This window comes from Pleurodeles waltl, chromosome 2_1 (assembly GCF_031143425.1).
Source record: "Pleurodeles waltl isolate 20211129_DDA chromosome 2_1, aPleWal1.hap1.20221129, whole genome shotgun sequence".
In the NCBI taxonomy this organism is placed as follows: Eukaryota; Metazoa; Chordata; class Amphibia; order Caudata; family Salamandridae; genus Pleurodeles; species Pleurodeles waltl.
This window is the reverse complement of record NC_090438.1, coordinates 839,866,506-839,884,770: the sequence shown is the minus strand read 5'-3', so window position 1 is coordinate 839,884,770 and position 18,265 is coordinate 839,866,506. Positions and strand designations below refer to the sequence as shown.

Here is an 18,265-nt window from a genome sequence, read left to right as displayed (position 1 = left end):
GCACCCGTTCCTGCCTCCATAAGAGGGAGTACTGAAACCCGAGTGGTTCTTTTTTTCTCTCTTTCTCCTCTAAACCCCCTTTCCTTTAGTGCCTCGCCTGGTGCAGCGCTTAGCTAAAAGAATCACTGCAATCATGGCCTGGACCCAGAGGAAGTTGGGGCCGTGCTCACCCCATCAGAACAACCTGGGAAATTCAGCTGAGTGGCTCATGACAGAAGGCCAAGCCACAAAAACTTAAGTTCCTTTTGGGTGATATGGAAGACCACATAGACACACAGAATCTGGCCCAGGCATTAGCGGCATAAGAACCCACAGCAAGAGACCTAGGGAGATTATTGCAGAACCTGCAATTAGAAGTACAGAAGCTCAGAGAAGAGAACTCTAAGTTGCGCAATGAGTTAGTATGTTGCAAACCAAAGAGCACCCCATGGGAAAACCCAGTGGGGAAACATACCTGACATTTCAACACTTACATTAAACCTAACTTACATCAACAACCTAGTCAAGAGAAGACAACATCTGTGCAGGTAGAACTGACAGTACCCACCCCAGTCCCGCTGGCTAATCCAGAACGTTTCTTTGGGGATAGTCCCAAATATGTGACATTCATAAATCAATGCCAGCTACACTTTTTATGTAAACCAGAGGCCTTCCCCACAGAGGCAGCAAATGTGGCTTTCGTCATGTCTTATCTAGGGGGAGTAGCATCCCACCGGTCTATACCACTGATTTATAACAATGACCTATAACAACTGGACTGCCTTCAAGACAGCCCTGACCTGTCTATTTGCCAAACACGTGTTTGTACAAGCAAGTAACAACGAACTGTTAAACTTGTGATAGGGAACAAAGGACTTACTGATATATATCACAAACTTCAACCTTTCTCTTGGCCAAAACTAGGTGGCCTGGGGAGAAGCGAACTTCCCTTTTTTATCGGAGTCTAAGGGATGATGTAAAAGACGCTCACTCCCACATAGTGGACCCTCCTAATGAGTATTCAGAGTTTGTAGACTTGGTAGGAAAGACCATAGATTAGGGGAGTGCAAGTGTGACAGTCCTCATACCAATACAAAAGTAATTGTGGTTAAAACAGATTGTAAAGACACTGACACCAAGAGCTCAGACACTGAACCCATGTAGATGGGTGGCATTCTGAAGAACCGAAGAAAAGGAGCATCTGCGTAAACTGCAGTTCTGCAAGTACTGTGGTAAAGCTGGGCATTTTGCCAGTGAATGTTCAGCAAGTCCTAAAAAAATCAAACAAGGTCGCTGCTAGTATACAACATCAGAACAACAGGAAAACTGATTATCTCTGCAGGAGCGGAGATCACCTTGTCGAGAGAAGAAGTACCTCAGATCTCCTAATATCTTGCTAATACCGTAGCTAGGGTACCACGTCATCTTACCATTCAAGTTACACTCATTCTATATTCACAACAAAGGCGGGTCCTCTCTATGTGGATTGATTCTGGGGCAACAGGAAACTTCTTCAATCTAACGTTAGCTAGCAAATTAGGGATCCTTGGAATCCAAAAGGAAAGACCCGAACCCGTTAGTGCAGAGGATGGCTCTGAATTAACATTAGGGTTAATTATCTATCAAACTGCTCCTCTGACCCTCCTCTGCAGAAATGGGCACACAAACCTACTTACCTTCAATATCACTGGCACCCCTAGTTTTGGAGTTATCCTTGGGATACCCTGGTTCATACATCATAATTCCAAGATAGACTGGGTGTCACACACAGTAACTTTGGATACTAGATATTATAGGAACTCCTGTTATCAGGAAGCTACAACCAAGTGGCTAGCCCTTTTACATTGTGTGACAACTTCCGAGAAAGATAAGCTTTGCAATTTACCTGATATGTACAAAGACTTTCAGGATGTTTTTGATCCGGTGAAAGCAACACAATTGCCTCCACATGGCTCTTTCGATTGACGCATTGATTGCATCCCTGGGGCCACCCTGCCCTGTAGCAGAGTGTATGCATTAACTGAACCAGAGACAGAATATCTACGGCAGTACATGGATGAGTTGTTACAACTAGGTTTAATTTGCCACACTACGTCGTCTGTCTCATCCCCACTCTTCTTTGTACCCAAAAAGAATGGGGAATTAAAGGCATGTATTGACTATTGCAGTGAACAAAGCAACAATAACAAAAAAAAATCCTCCACCATTGATACCTGTCCTTTTAGTTCAGGTAAGGCACTCAAAGATCTATGCTAAGTTGGACCTCTGCTGGGCACACCATCTTCTACGGGTTAGGGAGGGCAACTAATGGAAGATGGCATTCCAGACTACGTTCAGTTTATTCAAGAACACCGTCATGCCCTTTGGCCTGTGCAATGCCCCAGTGGCCTTTAAGTATTTCATTAATGAAAAACTACCGGATTTCCTCGATTTCTATGTGGTAGCCTACATAGATGATATTCTCATCTACTCAAAAAATGAAGAAAAAAAACATGTGCAGCATGTTCGCTCAGTGCTCCAAAGTCTGCGCAAAACTGCTATATTTGCCAAACTGGAAAAGTGTATGTTTCATTCACATACCGTGGAGTTTCTAGGATATCACCTCTCCCCAACTGGGATAATTATGAATCCTAATAAAGTAGAGGCAATCCTGAATTGGCCAGAACTCATCACCATAAAAGAAGTCCAGCGTGTTTTAGGTTTTGACAATTTCTACACGCGCTTTATTTACAATTTCTCTTAGAAAGTGGTCCAGATTACAAAACTCTTGAAAAAAAGGCAAGCCTTTGTTTGGTCCCCAGCAGCCTTTCATACCTTTAAGCAATTTTTTTAAAGTATTTACATCTGCCCCAGTCCACCAAAACCCCAACCCTGGACAATTTTTCTTCGTGGAAGCAGAAGCTTCCCAGGTGGCTATTGGGAGGGCCTTGTCTCAGAAAGACCCAACAACGGGACATCTGCAACCTGTCACATTCTATTAAAAACAATTGCTCCCGGCAGAACAAAATTATACAGTAGGTAAACGAGAACTGCTAGGAGTCAAGCTAGTATTTGAAGAATGGCGACACAGTTTGCTGGAGGCGTAATACACAGTAACTATCCTCACAGATAATAAAAATCTACACTTCTTTAGCTCAGTGAAAGCCCTAACACCGTGGCAAATGCACTGGTTACACTTCTTTAGTGAATATGACTTTCATCTCACCTACCATCCTGGAACAAAACAATTGCAATCTGATGTACTTTCCAGATTTGGCCACACAGCACCCAATAAATCTGAACTAACCCCACCAACTATCATCCCATTAGAAAAAGTGGTAGCAGCAAATGAGGATCACTCATTTTTATCTAGAGCAGTGGTTCCCAACCTGTGGTCTAGGGACCCCTGGGGGTTAAATTAAATAATATTAACAGATTAGGTCCCCAACTTTCAGTATTGACTCAGTGGTGGGTCCCCAGATTCCAATAATGAGTCAGTGGGGGTCCCCAGTTTCCAGAAATGATAATGTGGGGGTCTACAGAACTCAAAAGTTTGGGAACCACTGATCTAGAGTTACAACACCAAATTAAAAAACAAAACATGCATGAATGGCTAGCAAATCCAGAAAATGTCATCAAAGATGGCTTCTTTTATCATAAAGATTGCTTATTTCTTCTCACAAAAGAACTTAGAGTAAAAGTCATGCAATGGAATCACAATGTTTCATTAACAAACCATCCAGGTGTGCAAACAACACTAGTTAATTGCCAAAAGAATTTTTGATGGGACATCATGCGAAGAGACATTGAAACCTATGTTACTGCTTGTCCAACATGTGCACGAAAAAAAATCACACATCAGGTTCCAACAGGGGAACTGGTACCCTTGCCCATACCATCTTACCCATGGCACATAGTAGACTTTCTCACTTATTTACCACCCGCACACGGGTACACAACCATTTTGGTGGTGGTGGATCTTTTATCCAAAATGGCACATTTTCTACAATTATATAAATTACCTACAGCAAACACCTTTAGTACAATTGTTATTCAACATGTAGTGAGACTACATGGTCTGCCATCTAAAATCAACTCCGATCGTGAAGCGCAGTTTACTTCACACTCTGGAAAGCACTTTGTTCAACGCTAGGAATAGAAGTCGCTATTTCCTCTGCTTACCATCCCGAATCTGATGGACAAACAGAAAGGGTAAACCAGTCTGCAAACCAACTTCTCCCCTGTCTTTTATCCATGGGCACCAGTCTTTGGAATATTGCCTACCTGTAGCCGAGTTTGTATATAACAATAGCTAACATCTGCTACACACCTGACAGGCTTTCCCCCAGGGGTCTTACCTATCACCACTAACACTTCCCTAATCCCAGCAGTTGAGGAACCACTCCAACAGATTCAAACCATTCAGGAACGTGCCAAAAAACATTTAACAACAGCTAAAGAGACCATGAAATTTTAGGCAGATAAACACCACAAACCTGCTCTGTCATATCAAGTGGGTGACTATGTTTGGCTGTCTACCCGACACTTAAAAGTGGAAGGGTCCCAAAAACTGCAACCTGGCTTCATCGGATCATTTCCAAAATCACAGTGTCCCCCGAGTATGTCATGCATCCAGCATTTCATGGATCTCTTTTAAACCCCCATAAACCTGCTACACATTTAGATGCCCCTCCACTCCCCATTCCCATTCAAGTTCACCTCGAATATGAAGTGCAATGCATTTGCGATTCAAAATGAATGCAGGGATGATTATGTACCCTTGTGTCCTGGAAAGGATACAATGCATCAGAAAACTCTTGTTAACCAACCTCACTTATCCATGCCCCCTGCTTTCTTAGAAGATTTCATGCCCTGAACCCAAACAAACCCTACCCTGTCGGGCAGCCTTTGGGAGGGGCAACTGTTGTAACCCTACACCCTCCTGCTACAGCACGCTCATGTGCAATGCCACAGTACATTGGGATGTGCTCGCAATTTTCATGAATTAAGGTATGCATGCATTTGATGGAGACCTGACATTGTGTTTCTCTGTGGTGCCCTTCTGCACTAGGGTGTATTTATGGTTCACTTTGTTTGAGATGGTAAAGCACAGTCGGTTGAACAACATTATGTGAAAGAACATTGTTTTGTTTTCACCAAGTGCTATGAGCATATGGCATGATGACTCATCTCTAGGTACACGGCAACAAGACAGAAGAAAACATGACTCATCCTTGATTAATCACAGCAAGTGGAAGAAAACATGATTTATCCTTGATTAACCACCCCACTATTGTTATGTACATATTACAAAAACATGATGACTCATCCTTGAATAATAATCACCACCTGTTATGTACATATTGCAAAAACAGGATGACTCATCCCTAGATACACAAGCAATTAAGCCACTCACAAGGAAAACTACAAACGGTGACTCGCACCCCCAACAAGACTATTTAAACCAAGCATTTCATTGTGCATATGCTTGACCTCGTCTCTCCTCCTTACCTGAATCTCCAGCCTTCTGTAGCCTGGCACCAGACTCTTCTTCCTTCGACCGGCATCCCTCTTAAGCATCAGTTCTCTGGGCCACGCGTCTCCCTGCAACCATCCTACATGCCTCCCGATTAGCAGGTAAAAGGAAAAGGGACAACAACTCAGTTGTAACAAATATGTGGGCTCACATTGTGTGAGGTTTGATGAACAACTGCCCAGAACAAACACGGTATGGCTTATTTGGTCCTTTTTTAGGAAAAACGATCAACTGAATAACAGACAATAATCTTTTGGTGAATTTCTGACAAGAAAGACTGAGTAGTACCAGAAACTCAGAGCGCTTCAATTTACTGTTTTGAAAAATTCCTGATTTTATATGTTTCAAAAAATAATTAATCGTTATAGCTAACCAAGACTTTCTTGGCTGCTGTGAAGAAACAGGGGCTCAGATTTGGTGAAAGGCCAAAGTATATTGGCTTTCAGAACTTTGTTCACTCTTTATGGTGTGTGGGACAAAAATCGTTGTATGTGATGAAAGCCTCTGTTGAGATTTTAGACCTCTTCCCATGTTGGAGTCCTGCTAACCAACGGGGCCCAATGCCTGTTACAATACATACTGTCCACCGTCACTGTCTCCATAAGAAAGAGTGCTGAGACCCAAGTGGTTCGTTTTTCTCCTTCAAATCCCCCTTCCCTTTAGGGCCTCGCCAGGTGCAACACTTAGCTAAAAGAAATACTGTAATCGCGGCCAGGCATTAGAGGGAGTTGGGGCCATACTCACCTCATCGGAACAACATGGAAAATTCAGGTGAGTGGCTCATGACATTGTCAATGTCCCTGCCTAAATCTCAACAAAAACTTGTCCCTGAATAAAGCATGCTTGTGAGTCAAAAGACATGTAACCCCTCTGAAAATGACCAAGTGTATGCATAACTTCAGTGTCTGTATGCAGAACCACTCTCCATGTGGGGAGAAAAATGCCTAAATCAGTGCCTGGATTTTCATTGGCAAAGTATTCTTGTAAAGTATTATTGCAATATTCTATTTAGCTACGACTGAAAAGCAATGTGAAATGATTACTGGGCAAAGTCAGTCACACAATAAATGTGAGTTAATTTTCAAAGGAAACAAGCTAACAGTCTCATTTCAGAATTGATCATTTTTTTCAAAATTACAGAATTGCAAAAACCTGGCCAGTAGTGTACATAACAGTTTAACCATTCATTAAAAAGTGCTTAACAAGCAATATTTATTGAAAAGAAAAAAACATTAATTCTCCACTCCTGAAGTAAATAAAGCATGCATAATCCTATAGGTATGTCAACCAATTAGATAAATGTGAGCCTAGATTATATCACAAATTTATCACAAGAAACAAATATGTTAAAGATTAAATATAAAAACACAAGTCACATGAACAAACATTAATGTATTCTATTCTCTAACTAGAAGTATATTTAACCTTGGAAGTCTAGTTTATAACCTTCTATTAAGAAAGGCTGACTATTGAGTAAGTAGAACTGATGCTGTTTGACAGTGTTGCCCCACCCTCCATAGCTTTGATAGCATTCAAAATCTGTGTTACCTGATGGAAACCTCTGCAATCCGAAGTCTGGGTGCCTAAGATCTGATTCATCTTAGGGTTATGTCTACTACCTTAACCCCTGAGATAGTAAACTTTGGTAACCAGAGGACCAAGTCTGAAGCCCAAAGCTCAGCCTGTTTAATTTGTTTAACCTTAGGAATAGCTGTGTTGTCTGAAGTCTTCAAAATCTGCTAAACCTTATGGCTACATCAGCTGCCCAAAGTCTGCGAGATCTGGGCCATAGCTCTATTCTCTTGCTGGAACACTCTGGGGTAGACCTGGGCCTGAGCATTTGAAACTATGTTTGGACATTTGAACATGTACACTGTGCATGGGTGGCAGGCCCCTGACTGGGTCATGGGTGGAGTGGTCCAGGTACTTTGCAAGGAGGTCCCCTCAAGTTTTGACACACCACAGAAGACATTGCACTTATAGTAAAAGACTGATATAATTCTGTTAGTCAGTGAGAGAACGCAGTGAACAGACCTTGACTATAATGGGTTATAGGTAGGATGAGGAGGTAGAGCAGGTGTGGGAGTAGCAATATCACATGGTAAATCCTCATAGAAATGGGCCAATAGAAATTGGAGGGATGGAAAGTGGGTGAGGATGAAAAGAGGGGAGCAGAAGAAAAGAGATATAGTTAGTCAGAAGCATTTGCTTCCAAGGTGAGTAGGTAATCTTGTAATGGGATCCAGATACCCTTGGGTCTGGAAGTGAGTGGTTGTAGTTGTCTGTAGTCCATGCTGATCTTCTCACAATGTACCATGCTCTTCAACCAAGCCTGTGTAGTGGGGCTATGGCGGCTGCCCCAGTGTAATGTCAGTTCTCGGTTTGGAAGTAGCAATGAAATAGAATAATAATTGCATACCGATTGGGGAATGTCACAGGTGTAGCCCAATAGTGCAACTAGGGGGTGGGCAAGACTGTAACCCCATTCATTGAGGAGAGTAAGGAGAACATATTGGTCCAGTATTGTCCTATGTTGGGGCAGGTCCCCGTCAAATGTATGAAGTCGGCTTCTGGGCTAATGTCATTTGGGCCACTGCAACAAGCGTGTAGGAAATAGACAATCTAGGAGTTTAGGGGTAATATAAATGCCTGATACAGGAATGGAAAGTGGAGCAACTTGTGTTTATGATTAATAGATACAAGTTGCATTTGTAAGCAGCAGTATGTCCAGACTTTATCAGATATAGGACATCCAAGATCAGTTCCCCAGGCTTCCCTAACACGATGAGATGAGTCAGGTTTCTTGTTCAGGTGAGCACATTAGAGCTGAGAGACCAGATGCCCTCCATCTGTGTCTGTTATAAGCAATGTCAATGGTAGGAAGTCTACATGGGCCAAGGGGTAGGATGCATGTAAAACAAAGTGATCCTTATGTGAAGTATTATGAAAGTGATTAGGATCATCATATGAGAGGACATGGCAATCCGGGACTAAATCCCCCAAGGTATGCAAGCCATGGCTACGTAAAGTACGTTGCACTAAATTCTCTCGAGTGAGAGGGAGCCAGGGGTTATCAGGCAGTGGTAAGGCAAGAGAGTAGAGTAGCCTTCCTCCCAGTACATGTCTAAGTTTTCGCCACTCCCAGCAAGTGGATGATATGTTTGTATATCAACAGAGTCCCTTTGAGTAGGACTGAGGAAAATGTGAGGTCTCCAAACAGGTCTCTTTCCCGCTTGAGATAGGGGATCCATGCATGTGGATGGTACCAGTGGTAGGCATACTGGCATTGGGCAGCGAGGTAGTATAGCTGTGGGTCTGGGACTACAAAATCGCCACATTCGTAAGGTAGTGTTAGCATGTCCCATCGAAAGCGGAGGGGTCCGAACAGCCCATATAAGTCGCAAAAGGAGACCGCGGAGGGTATGGAAGAAGCTTTGCGTCAATGGAATAGGGATATTCAGAAAAATGTATAAAAACGGGTGAGTGTGACTATCTTTATTATTGCTATGCAGCTTGCCATGGATAGGAGAGGGCAGGTGGTTTTGGTTTCCCTGGGTGATGTCCCCCTTACCCAGCGGTAGAATAGTAAGCTTGGCCCCCAGCCCTGACCACAGGCTGAAGTCTTGCAGAGCGCCCCCTCCTCACACAACCTGTCTTGCTGCTTGGTAGAAAACAAAATGTTGCAATCTCAACCTGCCCTTCTTATAGTCCATTTCCAGACACCAAATGTGATTTAGGGGCTAGTTTTTTAAGTTATATATTGGGGTTCTGCTTATTTTGAAGTGTATACTTTTCTCTCTCTTCTTCCTCTTGAAAGGCTGTCTATCATAGCAGGAGAGATTCTAAAGCTGATAGTCCAGAAAAACAGGCCATGGGAGTGACTACAATTCACACCTAGATGTCTGCCACAGTGACATGTGCATCAAAATGTTAATTCTAGGCTCCCAGCCCTCCTCTTCATGATTACCTTACCAGACCCATCACATTCCTGAGATGTGTCCATGCCCTTTCCTTGTGATCTATCACTGAATCAAAAAGCAACCTTTTAAAGTGTATTAAAGGAGTCTCTTTCTCCCTTCCTCCAGTGTTTCTCACCCAGCTCACAGGAATGCAGCAATACACAGATCTGTCTGGGGGATTTCTCTACTCCTCATGCCTTCACCAGGCAGGCCTGGGCCTATCAAAATGGAACCCAGGGTCCTCCAGATAAAGTACTATTGCAGGTACACTGGCCCTTAGTGTATGCGCATGGCACACACTCATTTCAGTACTATTACCTTCATGCATTGTACAGACACACATACATTCAGCACACACATTTACGCTGCGCACCGTTTGGTACTGTAGCCCTTCTCTGCTGTGCCATGGTGTGTTACTGGCTAACACACACACTGTCAGTACACACATTCATCATGCACGCACTGCACAACACTTAACCTTTCATCTCCTGTACTTCCTCCAGTACTTCCTCCAGCACACATACACTCAGCAGATTCTTCCACTGCACACGTGCTGCACAGCACTACATCTCTCATGTAATGTATTTCTCTCGGGTATACATACACTCAGTACATGCACTCACTATGCATGTACTGCATTGCACTGTTCTATTCCTGTACTGTACAATTTCCAGGCACACATACATGCAGCGCGGAATCACTACACCTATATCACAGCATACATGCATCATTCCTGTTTGCCTATAACAACAAAAGGCATCATTAGGGATCCAGACAGGAGTACTGCTGGGCACCGAGGGAAGAGAGAGGTACACGTCCTTTTCCATGCAAACTACTTTTATGTCCCAACAGCTCCTTTGCCATTTCTTCCCCCTTTCATTGGCTACGCTTTATCTGCTTTGTCCCTACCTTAGTTTTCTCGTTTTCCATTTCTCTAATTTCCCCTTTTATCCATACCCTTCCCCCAGTTTTCCCCATCCCAATTACCAGCCTCCCTCACTTTCGCGCTCCATCTTGTTTCTTGCCTACTTGCTTCCTCTGATCTCTCCTTCACACTCCTTTTCACACTCTTCTCCTTCCCTCTCTTTCACCGTGTAATTCCTCTCGGTGCACCTTTAGTGTATAGGTGCAACACGAAAACTATTCAATACTATTGAAAAGCTAATGGCTTTTCCCTGAGTGCGTCTACTCTTTGAACGGTTCTAGATTCTGGAAACTAGCATGAGCTAGATGACAGTAACACTAACGGGGATGAAATGCGTTTTACGGTTTCCAGGGAAGGGAGAGAGAAGGAGAGCTTGAGTCAATGATCCCTGAGATCTTTGCTGAACAGCACACTCGCCAGTAATAACCACAGGTCGGGGACGCGCTTTCTCAGCCTCATCTTGACTAAGCAGGTGGGCGGTGCAGTGTTTGGACCTTTTAAAAAAAACATACGACCTGCCCACAGCATTGCCTCATCGCAGCGCCTCCTCGGAGTCCCACGTAGCTTCACGAGCAGCAGTGTTGGGGATAAGATGGTTGTGCACCGCAAGTTTTTCAATCCACTGAATGCTTTCCCAAATCATGACTCATGCCCTTGTAACCAACATCTGAGGGGTTTTATTGACAGAGCACATTCTGTGAACCACCCGAATCACGAACATGCTGGTACAGCGGAGGCACCGCAAGGAGTTGACTAACTCTGCCAGCAACATCAAACATAGTCAGCCATCGGAGGGGGTGGTCCCGCAGAGCAGAATTTTCAACGGAGGTTAATGAAAAGAAATGTGACTTGCCCACATTGCTTTGTTGCATTGTGCGCTGGCTTTGAAAACAGAAAACACAAAGCGTTTGTATTGGGTGAGCAATTCCTCTGTCATCACGAATTCCTGTCAGGCTCAATTCAAACCACCATTTCACAATTAGAACACTCACCACTCCCATGTGTCAGGGATTTAGTTAGAAGAAGCAAAAACAGAGACACCATGCACTCGCAGCCAGCCAGTTTGCCTTCCTCAGCTTACCTCGGTGAATGGAGATGGCGCCAAGAGCAATCCCACCCCGCCATCAACATAGGTAGGCTTTTTCTTTTTGCTTACTAAGAAAGCATAAAGTATTCCTTTCTGTGTTACTTTGCAGAACTACACGTAGTCATCCTTTTTCTTCAACCAGAAAAAAAAGTCAAGTACATTTTTCGGCAGCCCTAGACACACCTTACTGTGAACATATTAAAGCTTGTTTTTAGTGCGAGGTTGATTTACAGCTGACCAGAAACTGCATTCACCCCCAGCTTTGCCTGCTTTTTCAGTGTGTTGGATGTAGAGAAAATGTGATCATAACGCATGCGCAATTGTGGCAGAAAAGATATGGGTGTTATTCAAAATGTTTGTCCAAATGTCACAAGTAAAACAACCCGTGCAAAGTTTATTTGCGTCAGCGAGTTTTTGCACCTGAATATTGCATTAGCCTCCATATCATGACCTTTGTATTTGTTTGTTCATTTACAGTTTTGTATAAGGCGCGGGGGCATAAGAGAACTTTACGGAGTGTCAAGAAGTCTACACATGTTTATGCTACATAAGAAACTGTGAACAGAGGATAACGAATTTTACAAGCTACCTACAAATAAAATGTAACTAAAACTATATAAAACATGAAGACGTTTTAAAACAGACTGGGTTATGCTACTATTATTTAGTAGCTGGCAAAACCAGAAAAACATGCTTACATAATCTATAGAGCAGGAAAATCAATACTGACATTTTGAACTTGGAGCTGTCTTTGCTGCAATATATTCTACTACGCATGGTACACCAATGCTTGCAAACTTACCGGAAGTGTTAAAACAAATTCAATATGAACATGGGGCGGTCCCGGCCCTTGACTTGGAGATTAAACTAGTGCACAATTTTGTTAGAGCATTCTCAATTATTTTAAGTAATATCAAAGTGGAAGCATCAGCACTGGCGATACGTCACCGGTTCCGGAAGGTTCCTCATCGTGATCAGGAGCGCGCATTGCCAAAGATTATTTCTGAAACTTATACCAGTATTGCTTGAGATAGTCTGGGGGCCAGACCAATTAAACCTCAATAACAGAGTACTTCCGCTAAGGAGAGTACAATGCAAGCACAAGAGAGGTCTAAAAAAAGGTGGGATAAGCACAAAAAAAAACTAAGATAGAAGAACGCAAAGAGGTGAATCTGTGCCACCGGAGACCACAGAGAAACAATGCAATCTTAGAAATAGGAAAACTTTTCAAACTCTTGATAGATATCAATATACTGACAGTTGCCCGTCTCATTTCTTCCAGGACACATCGGATAAACAAACGGGGGCGGTCAGAACATCGAATGGACTACGTGAAGCCAAAAAAGGACTCACAACACTCCTGAGGAACTTTCACAAAAAAAGAAGAGAAACTTCCACAGGAAAAGCCCCAATTTAAAAAGAAAAAGGTAGCAGTAATATCAGTCAAAGATGCCACTCATATTGAGAACGTTGTTCAAGAATGGAACGTGGACAGTGTCTCTGCTAGACAGCACAACGGAGGTGACGATATGTCACCAGAGTCTTATAGATCTTCTTGATGTGACATCGACTAATGACTTCCTTGAAGTTGAAACAGCAAACAGGTGCGTCTGCCCACCCGACAGGGTATACAGATTAAACATTCTGATTGAGGGAGACAAATCGCACACTAATAAAGGTATCTTCTGGAGAAGATTAAATAATGTTATTTTATTGGCAGAAAAAGTACGGACACCTTAATTTGTCTGCATGCTCTCACAAGGGGAAGATGCCATTTTGCCTTCTTTATCAGTCCTGGTTCCATAAGTAGTAAAGGGCATACACTGCCGACGGGGCTTTGGCACAGGCTCCTGCACTGTATCGCAACCATATAGGGTGGGATAGAGATTCTCCCTACCATGTAATACCAATTAGATCAACTCCATAGACCCAGCCTCAAAATCCAATCAAACATGAAGCTAAAGCACCCGTCAGAAAGATTCCCGTACAACTTAATATCAGGGAGTAATAGAACCATGCGTCTCTGCAATGAATAACCAGCTATTCATTGTAATAAAACCTGACCATACATAAAGAATAGTCTTAGATTACAGACATTTAGTCATACAAGCACATTTGCAATAAAAAATCACCCAGCACTTATCAACAATATAGTGCATACAAAAGACTAAACAACCTTGGGCATTTTGAATGTTTTTTTCTGAGAAAAGCTACAGCCTGAAAGCTGGGATTTAAGTGCCTGTAGTGCTCTTGTCTCTCATAGAAGCTTTTGCGTTTACTTCAAGGGTATAAGAACAGCCCTTTGGATTTTTCTGCCCGTGTAACATCAATATTACATGAGATTGATCCAGAAGCTTTGTCCTATGTGGATTCCCATAGATGACCTCAATGCACATTTGGCCAGGATGGATCGCATCGTTGTAGGATTCGCTGCCCAAGGCTATAAATTCAATAAAAAAAAATGCTTTTCTTAGTGTCCTATTCCTAGAATATGAACTATCTGATGAGGACAAGAGCTAAGCCCCACATTTTCTAGAAAAATGCGCTCAACTTCAACCTGCAAACGCCATCTAGGATCTATAGTAGTTGCTAGGTTTCTTTAATTTTTGCAGAACATACATTCCTTACTATGCACAATGCATAAAACCACGTTGTAATTTAATTAATCCATACTTTTCAAGCAGAGAGACATACATGCTTTACAGCCAAACATGCTAGAAGCATGACGCCTACACACACTGGACGACCAAACAAATTTGGTCATCAGAATAATTCCTGGCACCATCAGGTTCACCTATCTCACATTCAAGGGGGATGACAAGGTACCCATAGCATACAAATCACATTTATACTCTAATGCAGAACAAAACAGAAAAAAAAAACTGAGTGCTGTGCAGATAGCTGCCATTAAGGAGAGGCCATTTGCCAAGGGAAACACATTATTGCTATTACCCCAGTATCAGCCCTTGAAGCAGTTACCAAAGCTAGTGTCCTAAATGCGAAGGCATGTTGAACTCAATGGGCAACCTCCCTGACTGCCACTGATGTTGGTTATGTTTTTGACCCCAAACTACAGACCCCAAAATTTCTTCTAAATTAACTTGAGTACCCTGTGCCCTCAAATATTATGCCTCTTGATCAATACATAACAATAATTCACACAGATGGTGCAGCACAACCAGCTGTAGGTACAAAACATCAATACTTCGCTACTTGTACAGCCTTTAGCAGGGTAATGAGGGATGGTACATTCCACCCTCAACATACCTACACGCAGAGCCTAAGGGACTGCACAGTACAACTTGCAGAGTTTAAGGCTCTTATTTTGGCATCAGAACATATGGATCCTGAACAGTCTACATTGATTGTTTGTGATTCATACTCCTGTGTCCAGTCCTACAATGATTACCAACATCATTGGTGCCTGCACGGGCTCAAAGGCTCGAAAGGGAACACCATCAAACTCAAAAACATGTGAAGGGGGATAGCAGATCATAAGGATAGACTACCAAAAGCTCATGTGGTACATACATTGAGCCATCAACGTGTAGAAGTACACGTTGTCAGAAACACTTTGACTGATGAAGCTGCCTAATCTGCAGTAGTCACGGCTTCTGTTGTTACAATTACTCATTCTCATACGAGATTGAATACTGAGTCATTGGCTGCTGTGAAAGCTTTGGCTGATGGTAAGTCTTTACCAAACGCATACCCTGCAAAATATACCTACTACCTCGAAGCTCAAAATATTGCATTGACAGCTATCTCAGGGGTTGCTTATTGTGTGATTCCCCAACCAAGATCAGAGATCAGATCTCATTAAAGGGGCACACAAGAGTACTGCTTCTGCCCACACTGGTGTGGTGACTACTATCTCCCTTCTGCAAAAATGCTATTGGTGGCCAGGTCTGTACAAGCAGGCCAAACAGTATGTCCTTTGATGTGACATCTGCCAACAAATTAAGGGGTCCACCATCAAACACCCACTGCAGACACCCCTCCTAGTTTCTAACAAACCACTACAATGTGTGTACCTGGACCTTTGCAGTCCCTTGCAACATTATGGTACATACAAATATATCTTAGTCGCTGTTGACTCATGTTCTAGATTCCTACGGGTATGGCCACAATGATCGGCTAATGCTCAAACTGTTATTAAAGATTTGCAGGTCTTCATTGGACATATGCAGTTGAAACATTCCACTTGGACCAGGGTCTTGCATTGCCTCCATGGCATTAAGGGACACCATGTCAATGACAGGTGTTCAACTCCATTTCTTGTCTCCATAGGGGAATTCTGTTGTGGAGCAGAAAAACCTAGACTTAAAGCAATCCTTAACAGCGAGAGTATTAGGTTCTGGTCGTAGTTGGCTTCATCACCTATATGTGGTCCACAGAGCACTAAATAATCTGCCCAGAAGGTCCCTGGGGGACACACCACTTACATGGTCCTATTTGGGATACCTATGTATGTCCCATATCTTGATGGTCCTGGTTCGAGGGGAAGCAGAAACAGCTGTTGACATAAATGAATGTGTTACTGTTTTACAGGAAATAGAGCAATTCCGTGATGAAAATTCATCTGTCTATGCCGCAACCTTGGGACTAAGGGATTTCCCAACAGCATCTACTACCTGGATTCCTAAAGTTGGGGATCTAGTACGAGAAAAGCTTGCTGTGAAAAAGGAGTTAGGCCCATGATATAGAGCACCGGTTCCAGTCCTAGGAATACACTGTACGAGAACTGTCATCATACCACCGCTGCCTGTTTCTAAAAAAAAACCCTCTTTGTTTCAGTTGACAACATCAAATTGCACCATGTGACCAATCCTGCGCAGTAGACCACGAGGATTCCTGGGTAGTTCCCTAGCATCCTTTACTACCCAACGGGATCTACCTCTTCAAGCACTAACATTGCTTCTGCAAGTACCAATGATACAATGACCTCCCCAAGCTTGGGGAGGGCGTGGAATGAACTTTTGTTACTTCTTGTCAACACCTCACCAACAAGAAACATCCAAAATAAGGATCCTTAACATTCCAATTCAACACAAATGGATGACATTGTTTATTATGAACCATCACAAATTTAGTCCACCTACCAGTCCTGCACCGGCTCCTGTTTTTGTACAAACTGCTTCTGGTTATTTTGTTGACAATTATGCTTTTTCTTCAAATTCCTGTGCATTTGCGACTGCATCTGTCTCAAAAACACATAAGCTTCACCACAGGCTTAGAAACAGTAATTTGGTTCATCCATGGTACTATCTATGAATACTGCTGACATTGCTTGCCTTCCTGTTTTGGGTTGGCTTTGTCATCATTTTCTTTTTACTGATAAATGGTCACTATCTTCCTAAATGCTCTACTGTTGAACTGGTGGATGATATTTTGACACCTTACCTTTCTTCCCATAAGGTCCGAAGAGACTTGTCCCTTGTGAACATTTCAGCTGTTCCAATTCCCAATGGGACTGTGTGAGATTAAGTACCATATGGTATATTTGGACCTACTGAAGTAATTCAAATTCCATATGTTTTCAAAGTTTCTATGAATGATATTAGTACATTTGGGGTTGTTTCTGATCACTGGGATGTTAAAACAATTGATTCCATTCTTTCTAAGCTTGAAAATTATGCTATATTTGAAAGTAAAGATGTATATATGAATACAGCGAATTATGGAGAAATGTTCTGTTACCATCATTATGGACATTACTTTCTGTACCAAGCTGGTACCCCCAAGATCAGTTTTTAATTATATATAATGGGAGCATTGTCCAACTCCACCAGTGAGGAGTTCCAAAACATATGAAGAAAAGTTTTCATATTTTGGGCATAATGCTGAAAATGTAGAATCATATTATTTTAAATTACTTCATTCTAAAATGAGAAAGATATTGCTAACTGACACAAAATTAAAATATTCAGATTCCTTTGTTTCTCACTGACTATGAGTTTTTGGAAAAAAAATGTTGATTTGAAGACTGTATGGGGAACACAAGATTTTCAAATATAGAGGAGAGAAGCTTTATTTAGAGCACTCCTTATTCCTTTACAAATGGTATTTCTGAATTCAGCAAACAACTTGCCTGGGGTTAGCAAGAATAAAATAACTTAATGCGCCCAGTTTCCTGATACCAGCTAAATTAAACAATTTGCAGTCACTTTTAAATATCACCGAAGAGCAGCTCACTAGTTGGATCAGAATGATACCTTCAATTCCTTACTTTCACATCCCGGCGGATGGTTATTGTGGTCAGTGGACACAAATGGTTGTCAGGTACATTTTGTGGATTCCACATGGGGTTTCAAAGCAAGCTGACAGGACCCTCGCTATGTCACAGTTCCACATCAGGTCTCATTACAACATATAGTGTGGGTAAACTTTTCTAACAGTGGTTACCTTCTTCCGAATTAGCAGCTCTCCTAAGTCTCCTTTCAAAAGTCAACTTACAAGATTGCTTGTTAGGTCCTAGAAAGCCATGCTCAAAAGGTTTTTTATATGTCATATCTAATGAAATTTGGAAGCTTTCGCAAATGGAAGTTGCAGTACTTATGAGGCAGATTGAATAAAGAAAACATGAAAAAGGCTCTAGCCGTTGTCAATAATAGTAAGAACACATCGTCCAACCGCATTTAAACGCTACAAAAACATTGTGTCATCTGCAACAGACATCATTTAAAATGACATGTCATTTTTACATTATGGACAGAGTCAACGTAGGTCCATTATGCAGCCTGGTTGCAGGTACTTAGAAGTGGCCACATGCCTTGGCAACACGTTAACTCTGAGTTATT

At 42.3% G+C, this 18,265-nt stretch overlaps 1 long non-coding RNA gene across 1 annotated transcript; it reads left to right on the top strand.

Annotated features, from left to right (window-relative positions):
• Nucleotides 1-10,975: 10,975 nt before the first annotated feature.
• On the top strand, nt 10,976-17,372 carry LOC138269355 (uncharacterized). The gene is made up of 3 exons (XR_011200240.1): nt 10,976-11,511; nt 11,943-13,069; nt 16,017-17,372. It is a non-coding gene; the product is annotated as an uncharacterized lncRNA (long non-coding RNA).
• Nucleotides 17,373-18,265: the final 893 nt, after the last annotated feature.